Here is a 10,045-nt window from a genome sequence, read left to right as displayed (position 1 = left end):
TGGTACCGTGACACATTCAGAACACACCTTGGAAATGAGGAGGAGCCAACACTGGTACCAGTGAGCATTTTGGGAAGCACAGGGGTAGGGGAGAGAAATATTCCTTGGGCACATCCCAGTTCAATCACACAAAGTACATCTCCTTTCAGCATTGCAAAGCTCTGCAGAAACCTGCTTTTTAGTTTTAGGCTGGCTTTCCCAGCACTCTACTTACAGCCCAGACCACTTCTGACATTCCCCCTCTCAGAGCTGACTCATCTATTTAAAAGTCTCCTCTGGCCCATTAAGCTCAAATCTTCCTACCTGGGACAGGGACTCTGGTTCAAAGCCTTCTTCAAGCTGATCTCATGGCAAGCTCTGAGCCCCAAGGAGCTCAGAGCCAGGAAGATGAAGACCTGGATTTAGGTGATCTTAGATCTGAGTACACACAGAGTTGTACTCCCTTGTACTCCCTCTTACGCCCCTTTCCTTCTTTTTAATTCGTGTATCTTGATTAATTATCTGGAGGCCAGTCTTGTTTCCCTGGGGGAAGAAAGCCTAGAAAGCCCTCTGGTGCTCCATGGCAAGCTTTAGTCATCCCAGAGAGGCCCCAGGAAAGACCAAAAATGAGAGGAGGATGCTCTCTCAGAGTTTCTGCCGCACTGCAACCCTGCTCAGCCCAGCGTGAAGCCCAGGAGCCAGGACACCCATGAGTGAGACGTGTCTGCCTGAACCCACCCAGGTTTGTCAGAAAATGAACTGGAGCCTCTCTTTTCATGTGCAACTCTTAACCACTACATCAAAAGCTAAAATGCAGCAGAGCAGTGGAGGATTTGGGGCCTGACGTCCTTGCCTCTTTCACCAAGCACCAGCATCCCTTGCTGGCAGTCTCTTGAGCAGCTCCCTGCTCTTCACATCAGTGTTTTGAATCCTATTCTTCAGTGTCTCTTGCCAGCCAGGCAAACCCATCTCTGGGCTGCAGCGCAAGCTTTACAAGTGGGATGAGACTTCAGGCTCTGGTGTCTGTAAGTAGCATCCTGTGAGTCCCCAAATCTCCACAAACAGCACAAGATGCCTTGCAATGCTCCCCTGTGCTGCTCTGGAGGCCACTGCCAGGAAGCGCTCCATCCAATAACCACTGCAGTATTGAACCTTCAAGCACTTTGCTCCTCCATCAGCCCTTACTTTCCCAGGCATATTTCTGAGCTACTCCAGATTCCAGCCCTTTAACCTGTAAAAGCAGCAGGGATGTGACTCACGGTGCCTCACTTGGCACAGCTGAGGGGGTCACCCAGGGCTCCCTGCAGTGAAATGACAGAAAAAGGCATTTGCACCATGTAGCTCCCGTGACCCATTTCAGGCATGCACTGTCCCCAGGGCAGCTGTGCACCAGAAGCAGCTGTTGCTCTGCGCAGGAAGCCAAGGGTGGCCAGCTCAGTGGTTGAGTCTGCACAGAAGTGGGCACAGAAAGCTGGGGATGAATCCCACAGGGTGCCACTGGCATCTGGGTACCTGCCAGCACCTTGTGATTCCTACTTCAGGTCTGCTGGGAAGAGTGCCCAAGGATTTTGATGATTTACATGCATACTGGCTGAAGTGGGCAGAGTAATTTCATCTCTCCATTGCTTGTGCATGATTTACAGCTTTGACATGTATTTCTGCATTGCTCCTGTTTTATTAAATTAGTGTTAGGATCTCTTGAGGCAACTTTTAAATAATTTGTACAGCTTACCTAACATCACTTGCTTGCTCAGGGTCTCGTATGAAATTAACTTGCATCCAACCCAACTCTTCCAACCAGCTAAATGTATTATTCTGGAAACAACTGAGAGCTGCAGGATTGATGAATTGTTCAGCAACCTCATCATTATTCTGCAGGTTTTCATTACTATTTGTAGTCTTAGAGGACTTGATAAAAGTAGTAATTAGTAAGCCTCTTCCCTAGGAAGCTATACAGATGTCTTTCCTTGCTGTATTTGTGGCTTTCAGTGTTAAATAAAATCTGTTTTTCAAAAATCAAACTTTTCCAACTAAATAGTCTGATGAAACATAACCAACTACATATCAATGTCTACAAAAAATGTCAGAAAGAAAGGGGGCAGTTGCTATTATCTTTGTAGTACGGAGAGGAAAAGGATAATGCTTAAAGGAGCAATAAATCAAACTATAGCTGAAAATGATAATGTCACAGCAACGTAACTGCATTACGTAAGTAGCCTCAGGCTCTTTCCATAGCTCTAACTCAGCCTAGATGGCACATAAAAGCTCATTGGACAAGGCTGGCAGTGGCTGTGTGGCTCCAGCCACACTGTCATTAGAATGGCCAGAAAAACAAGGAACTAAACAGCATGGAGAGCTGCCTCTCAAACCCAAACTGACAGCAGCTAATATTTCAATTTTCAAGTCACCATAAAGACTGGTTCCAGGTATTTTAGTTTCTAATAACAAGGTATATTTAGCTTTGATAGACTTTTTCTGAAGAAGCTGCTTCTCTACCCCAGTCCCCTGCCCTGGTTCTGTTTAACTTTATGTCCAGAGTCAAGGTCCTTAAAGCAGAGCAAGCAGCTGGATGAGGATGTCATGAATGCATTTCTGTGCTGAGCCCTTCATGAAACAAGGCTTTGCTTAGCTTATCAATATGAACTGGAGTACAAAGGTTTGACAGCTGCCTCTCCTAAACATCAGTGTATTTTAAGACTAACACTCCAGAATGGGCAATTAAAGCATTGTGGAGTACATGTCATCATTATTTGATGGATATTAATCAAATATTCCACAAAGTAAAAAATATTTGTAAAAAATATAGTGACTGTGAACACATTAATTTCTTTCACCCAAAACAAGTCACTGCCTCCACAGAGCATCTGACTAGGAACATCTTCAAAACAATGGATCACTTAGAAACACTCCTTGCATGCAGGAAAACATCCTATTCCTTACGAAGTTAGGAAAATATGGAAGAAATATTGTGGTTAGCAAATGTCAAGGCCACAGCGCTCAAGATATTGTCTTCAGAGAAACTTTACTTACCCACTTCAGAAAATGTGAATCCATTAAAAAGGTAAGTATGAAAAAATGACACCACAAGCTCAGTATTATTTTCAGAATTAACCCAAAAGATATCTTCACTGTTTTGTTTCTTCATTTCTTAATTCTATATGGATTAAAAAGATATTTTACAAAAAAAATCTCACCAGTTTTAAATTGCTAAACATTTAATTGAAAAACTATTAAACAGACACAGGAACATGCTAGGTATTCGTTTCCTCCTATAAAGCATACTGCAATTTTTGGCCAAATACAAATAAAATTTGTTATCTGAAGTGAAAAACTCAGTTTAGCCCAAGCTCTACCAGAGAGCTGTGAGGGCAGCTTTTCCTTAATTTAGAAGCAGTAAACACACACTCAGCGGTGTATTTGTAGTTCTGTTTAATGACCCAAATGCTGCTAGAAAATCAAATTCCCTTGACCTGGTAAGACCTGAGAGTCCTTAGCTCCTTCTAGGCTATGATGACAAATTTTCACTACCTTGACTAGGAAAGAGCACATCCTCAGCACACACACTGCCTGCTTAGCAAGCACTAAAGGCACTCCCATTATCTCTTACACTAATAAGCCTACAAAGCCACAGACTGAGCATGAGCAGCACAACTTCAGAATGCCTTTTAATTGCAGGAAATCAGAGCAACCCTCTCTAATCCTCGCAATGAAAGAGCACCATGTTCTTCAGATCCTTAAGTGCTGTTCAGAAGTGCTGCTCTTGCAGCACTTGCCTAATGGTCCTTTTCAGAACGGGGTCAGGCCATTAGGAAATCTGCAGACCTGCAGATACCAATTCCAAATTACTGTGCTGTGCTGCAGCTCAGACCCACTGCAGTGCATTGTTGCTAGAAATCCCCAGTGGTGGTTTTCCACCTTGCTGACTTGGATAGCTGCTACCAAGAGGAGCAGCTCAATAGTAAACCACCGTCCCTTGGCTGACCTCTGCAGCTACATGTGAACAGCTCTCTCCAGCCCCTCTTGCCTTGGAGTCTGACTGAATATAGACAGAGAAAGGAAATGCAAGAGAATAGCAAAAGTCACCAGAAACTGAATAGCCATAAGAGCACTTAACCACAACAGAACATAGAGGACTCAATGCAAATCTGCAGATAAGAGAGCAGTCTCTGCCAAGATTTGCTCTTTAAATAAACTTTTGGCAGGACTTTAGGATAGCAAAGCTGAATTTTACATATGGATTCTCTTCCTAAAATAGAACAAGCCAAATAGAGACCCAGGAATTTGAACTTTTAGAGCTATATATAACTCAGCTTTAGGGCAATATAAATAGCTCAATTGCTTTAAACATTACAATACTTCAAATATCAGTAAGTTAAAGTAGTTCTTATTGCTAGCCCTAATCCTTTCCCTACTGCCCCACTCCAACTGACCAGCCCTTCTCCTGCAACAGTCCAAATACAAATTCATCCTCTGATAACCACATGACCCACTCTTGGTATGCAATCTCCTCCACATGATCTGTGATTGGGAAGCTGCTCTCCTTTCCATTTCTTGGCTGGTATCAGGAAATTGCCAGGTCTCTTTTCCAGGGCTGTCCTTTGGCAGCATGGATGGACCTGTCTGGTATGGGATATAAGTAGCAGCAAAGGAATAACTGAGGGTTAGTGCAGTTCAGCCTCAAATGTTTTTACAGCTACCAAAACCTCAGTGCTCTCCTTTGCACTGCATTCCCAAAATTCATAGCGATGCTTACATTAAGCTGTGCTTCACGTTCCCCATTTACATTTGCCTGCCCCAAAATGCATCCAAAGTCAACTCACCATAATCTTAAAAAGAACCATTAGATTAGTATTTACAAATCTGTCTTGATAAAGCACCAGGCACTAAAAGTTCTTATGCATCTCTTTTGAGACTACTGCCCATTCACCTCTATCATTCTTGATGCATTCACACTGCATCACTTCTGATTTTAAATATGATTTTAAATAATGATTTAAATAACTTATGAAGTAGCATTTTCAAAACAAACCCCTCCTTAAATGTAGAGTTAACATATGCATAAACATTAATCCTTTTTCATCCACTAACCATTCCTTTCAGTATATGTCATAATAGCTGCAGGTAAGAAAGTCTTCTCTGACATTTCCTGTATCCACAATGAGCATTTAAAAGCCATTCAGATAAATGATATAATAGCAATTAGAACATTTTTTCTTACTAGCATACTGTTCTTATCACATTCAAGGAAAAAAGTAATCAAAGTTATTATTCTGTCTTGGCAGACACACTTTAATCTGTTGAATATATTGTGGACTAATGGGACATGTCACCAGATAAACCAGAAAGCCTGTGTACATGCAAAGTCCAGCAACCAAGCAAAAACCATTCATTTTATTGAGAATCGTTTCCTCCGCCAGTATACTACTGAGAACAAGTTTACTAAAAGCTTAACGTAGGATTAGAAGATAAAGAGGGATCCAATCACTGACAGCATTTTCCCTTCTAAAGCATTCTTACATGAATCTTAGAGCACTCAGCTGCAGCAGTCTTGTGTTTTCATAGAGGGACTCAGCTTGAGTGTCAGAGCCGAGGAACACACCTGAACAACAACCACACCCCTGAATACTCAGAGAACAGCCCCTTCTTTTGCCAAGCCATACTCTTGCAAGAAAGCAACCATTTTAAGTGTGTTACCCAGGGTAGCTTCAGGAATGGAAAAATAAACACAAAGCCCACAGCATTTTTAGGAACACTCTACCTTTTGTCAAATTTTGGAACTAACTCAGCCACTATTGAAGCCTCAAGCCACTGCCCTATCAGCCCTTCCTCCTCCCACAGCCCAGTGCGGCCATCACAAAGATGAAGAATGACATATCCATGTCTGTTTAGCCTTTATATAGTTTTTATGTCCCACTTGCTTCACTTGAATCATTCTGCACAGTAGGCAGCCATTTCTCACACATGTTGTCAGCCCTCAGTGCAAACACGCACTGTACGAGTAATGCAGGCTGCAGTTACAGACAAGTGAGGCAATGGATGCACCCCGGACTAAGTCAGCGAAATAAATCAGCCAGCCTCCTGGTTACCCTTGGAGTCAGTTAAGCTTAGCTTTTCCCCCCAGTTGAGTAAGCACATCCAGAACCAGCACTTCCACCACAGGCAGCAGCATCCACGCACAGGAGATGCGGATGAACACACTCACACCCTTCTTGTTCTGTGCCACTGGACACAGAACCAGCTGACAGATGTTACCATTGCTGTGGCATATACTAAAATAATACTGCTCTCACTTACGCAGGAGTTTTGCATTTTCCCCAAATGGTACTAGTGAGATTGCCCCACAGTGTATTTGACCGCCTAGCCTGCCTTACCTGAAAGGAAGCCACTGAATAAAACAGATTGAGAAGAGCCCTCCTAGTTGCATTTACCTACAGCAGGAGGGTCCCATTCTGTAATAACCATCACATTGGCTAGAAAATGCACACTCTAATGCTCCAGTGCATGAGTTGCCACCTGTACTATGCACAAAAACCATGTTTTCAGCACAGATCACAATGAAGCTGGATGTGGCTTAAGTAAATATGAGATGTAGGAAGAAGCCTGAGCACTCTGTAGAAAGTACTAGTTAAGGAGAGCTTTAGCAATCATTTTTGTCATGAGGAATACAGCTGTATAGACCCTAAGATGACCCAGAATTAAGAATTAAAGAAAACTTCTTAATAATTAATGAAAAAGTCACTGAGAAGAGAAGCTGGCATTTTCAGGAAATCACTCTAATTTCCTAACCAAATTTATTGCAGCTGTTGAAACACTTATCTGGATAACCAAGTATGCAGTAATGGTAACAATAAGTAAATACAGTACTCTCCAGAGAGTTAAGTCCTAAATTAAGATCAGAATAGCACCTGTAATTAACAGGCCAGCAGTCAATAGTCAGTAACACAAAGCTGAGCCAGACTCCAGTATCTAAAAGCTACAGAAGCATTCAGAACTTAATAAATAGGTCAACTAATTTTTGTACCCTGTATAAGGTATGATTCATCCATAAAATGAAAATTTTAATCTTCACACACAATTATTAGAAATGCTTATGTATGTTATTATAAATATTTAATGTCCAGTTAGATTGGCAATATTAAGATACTTTATTTGAAGCTTTATGGATTTTGAAAACACAAATAAAATACTTGTTACAAAATTCCATTTGCTAAAGTTTCTTTAGGAATATATATCAAGCATGATCCCAGCACACAGATAAATGACTTTTACAGAAAGCATTACATAGAGCAATAAATGTTAGCTAAACAGCCAGTCTTTCCAGATATTTTACAATGAAAAATTCTTTCCCTTTGCCACATCTACTATTTGACTAAGTTTTTAATTTCTTTATTTAAAATAGCCATGTCTGAATTTAAAATGTGCAACCAAACCAACTGTGGAAGTCAACAGGCACTCAGAAGCCCCAGACGGGAGAATAAGCAGTATTTTTTCAAGTTCACTAGTTCAGGGGTAAAAATCCCTGAGAGACAGAAATATGCTGAATCCATTTTCTTCGATGGAAAGATGCTTGTGAAGGGACATTGTCAACAGACAGCTGTAGATATAAACTGTAAGGCTGAAGAGCAATAGTAAGACAGAGCAAGAAAAGCAATCTGTAGTGCTAGGTAACAAGGAATGCCTGGTGGAGCAGCATCATGCAACCTCACCAAGGCTGCCTGCTTGCAAGGAAAGCACTCAGCAGAAATATATGCACAGATACAAAGCACAAGATGTGTCGGTGCTTGTCATTAACATGGAAAACAGTGTGTGCCAAAACTATAATCCCACTTAGTTATAAACAATATGCAACTGACCTCAAGAGTTAAAATACAAACAAGAATAAACAAGATATTGTGCTCCCATTTCAACATCACCATCAGGACATTTATTACGTGAAGCCAGTAGATTAAGAAACACAGATCCATATACATGTTCTGCTCCTTGATGTCAGTACAGAACTACTCACTAATAAGTGTTTAACAGAGCAGGTCACTAAATTCTCTGGGACCTGGAAACTGATCTCAGGAACAGTATGCCTCTAACCTTCCACCTCAAGTCCCTGAGTTGCTGCTGGACATCAAAACAGCTTTACTGTTTCTGCTTTATGAGTCATACCCCTGTAGAGTCCTGTTCCTTGCTACATGCTGTGACACAGGTCCCCAGGTACATCCCTTTCCTTAAGCCTATTGTGCGTACAGAAGCTGCACCACTAAATGATGATGCTGTGCTGATTTTCAGTGTTATTTAACACAGAGGCAGGTCAAGCTAGGTAGATCAAGAATGACTTCACTCACACTGTTCACTAAGGCTGATGTGAGCCTTCAGAGCAGTGGAAGAAAGCCAGTCTCTCAGGTTATTGAAACATCCAGAGCATTAAGAAGCCCATTACATCTGACGGACGTCAAGCACCACAACAAGCAACACTAGGAGTAAAGTGTGGCATAAATGGTGAAAGCAAGTCCAAGCAGACTTCAATCTAAAGATTTAATCCTAAAGTTAATATATGTTTCACAACCAGTACACTTAGCCTATGATCAGTCACAAGTTTAAAACTGTTAGCAAATAAACAGGAGTTTTAAGAGTAACCTTTAGGTTCTGACCTAAAGATCTATAAATACTACTGGGGGATGATCTAGTTTGAAATCAGATTATCTTTAAACTAACTAGAAAGCAATCATGCTTAAGAGAAGCCCTTATGCCAGTCACACTTGCTCCAGAACAGGACAAGCACTCTAAAGGACAGATGTTGAGAGCATGTGCCCTGTGCTATTTTAACATTGAGTTTCCTTATATTATTTATATCACTTCCTTAAGAGGACAGTAGTTAAACCAAGCTACCCCAGCCCCACTTCAGCCCAACCGTGCAGCCAGTTTTGGGCTCAGTTTACCAGAATGTGAGGAGCAAGTTCTCAGAGATTTACTGATATGTTACTTTATCAAAAGGCCTCAGGAAAACAGCAACTAGAGAGGAAGAACACATCACCTTTTCCAGAAAGGCATTCTCCACTGTGCTTACCCTGAGGAGACACATAAAAGTGTCACAGTTTGATTTGTGCTAGTTTTCCCTCTGCAAAACCATTCTATCAGGGAATTTGTTCCACACAGGGATGTACAGTTTTATGGAAGAACTGCTGTTCCAGTTCTCTAAAAGGACTCTCCAGACTTCAGGCTTCTGCCCTAGATTTAGGTCAAGAGTAATTGAACATTGTAGAAAATGCACAGGCTCAGTTCACTGTTGCTTAATTAATTTCCTAGTCTGTTGATTTGGCAGTCACCCTACAAAACAGAACAGTAGGATACTTAAAATTGTATTGAAGACACTATGATACTAGCAAGCCTCCTAAAAACTAAGCCCAACTCTTTTAGTATTAATGAAATAAATATTTTAAATTGCCTGGAGTACAAAAGTGAAATCAGTTTTCTCAGGTGAGACTATCAGCTTGGTTTATTAAAAGAAAAAAGATCAAGCACAGCACAGAATGCAGAAACCCAAAAACTTCACCTAAGGAGACTTCCTTAAGACGAAGCACAGAACTAACAGGTGCCAAAATCTTGCAACCTATGGAGCAGAATCAAATGTACCAACTTTCTGTCTGGGACATTATATTTCCAATCGACTGGTGAGCATACCGACCACAAACTAATGTCACAGCCTGAGAGTTCTGCACGTTATTTTGATCTATATGAGGTGCCTTTCAGTATGTAACTGCTCTTGGAGTAGCATAGTCATGATGAAGAAAAGCTTATCCACTGAAATTAGAATTAAAATTCTTTCTGTTCCTAGGCTTCTGTCACAATTTTACAGTCAACTTGCTTGATTTTTTTTAAATCCTTCTTGAAGGACAGAGAATAGCCCCACTGCCGAGTCTTGCCATCCTGCCAAGCTTTCTGTTGGAGCTCACTTGACTACCATGTATTCACTGCACCACAGGTCCCATGTGCTTTAGGTAGTTTTGGCTTAGGCCAAAAGCAAATGAGAAGAGACAGATGCCTCTCTGCAGGAACTTTCCTCGTTGGTGACCCTGGG

This window comes from Lonchura striata, chromosome 1 (assembly GCF_050655825.1).
Source record: "Lonchura striata isolate lonStrDom1 chromosome 1, ASM5065582v1, whole genome shotgun sequence".
Taxonomy (NCBI): Eukaryota; Metazoa; Chordata; class Aves; order Passeriformes; family Estrildidae; genus Lonchura; species Lonchura striata.
The sequence above is the reverse complement of the archived record's forward strand: the minus strand, read 5'-3'. Positions refer to the sequence as shown.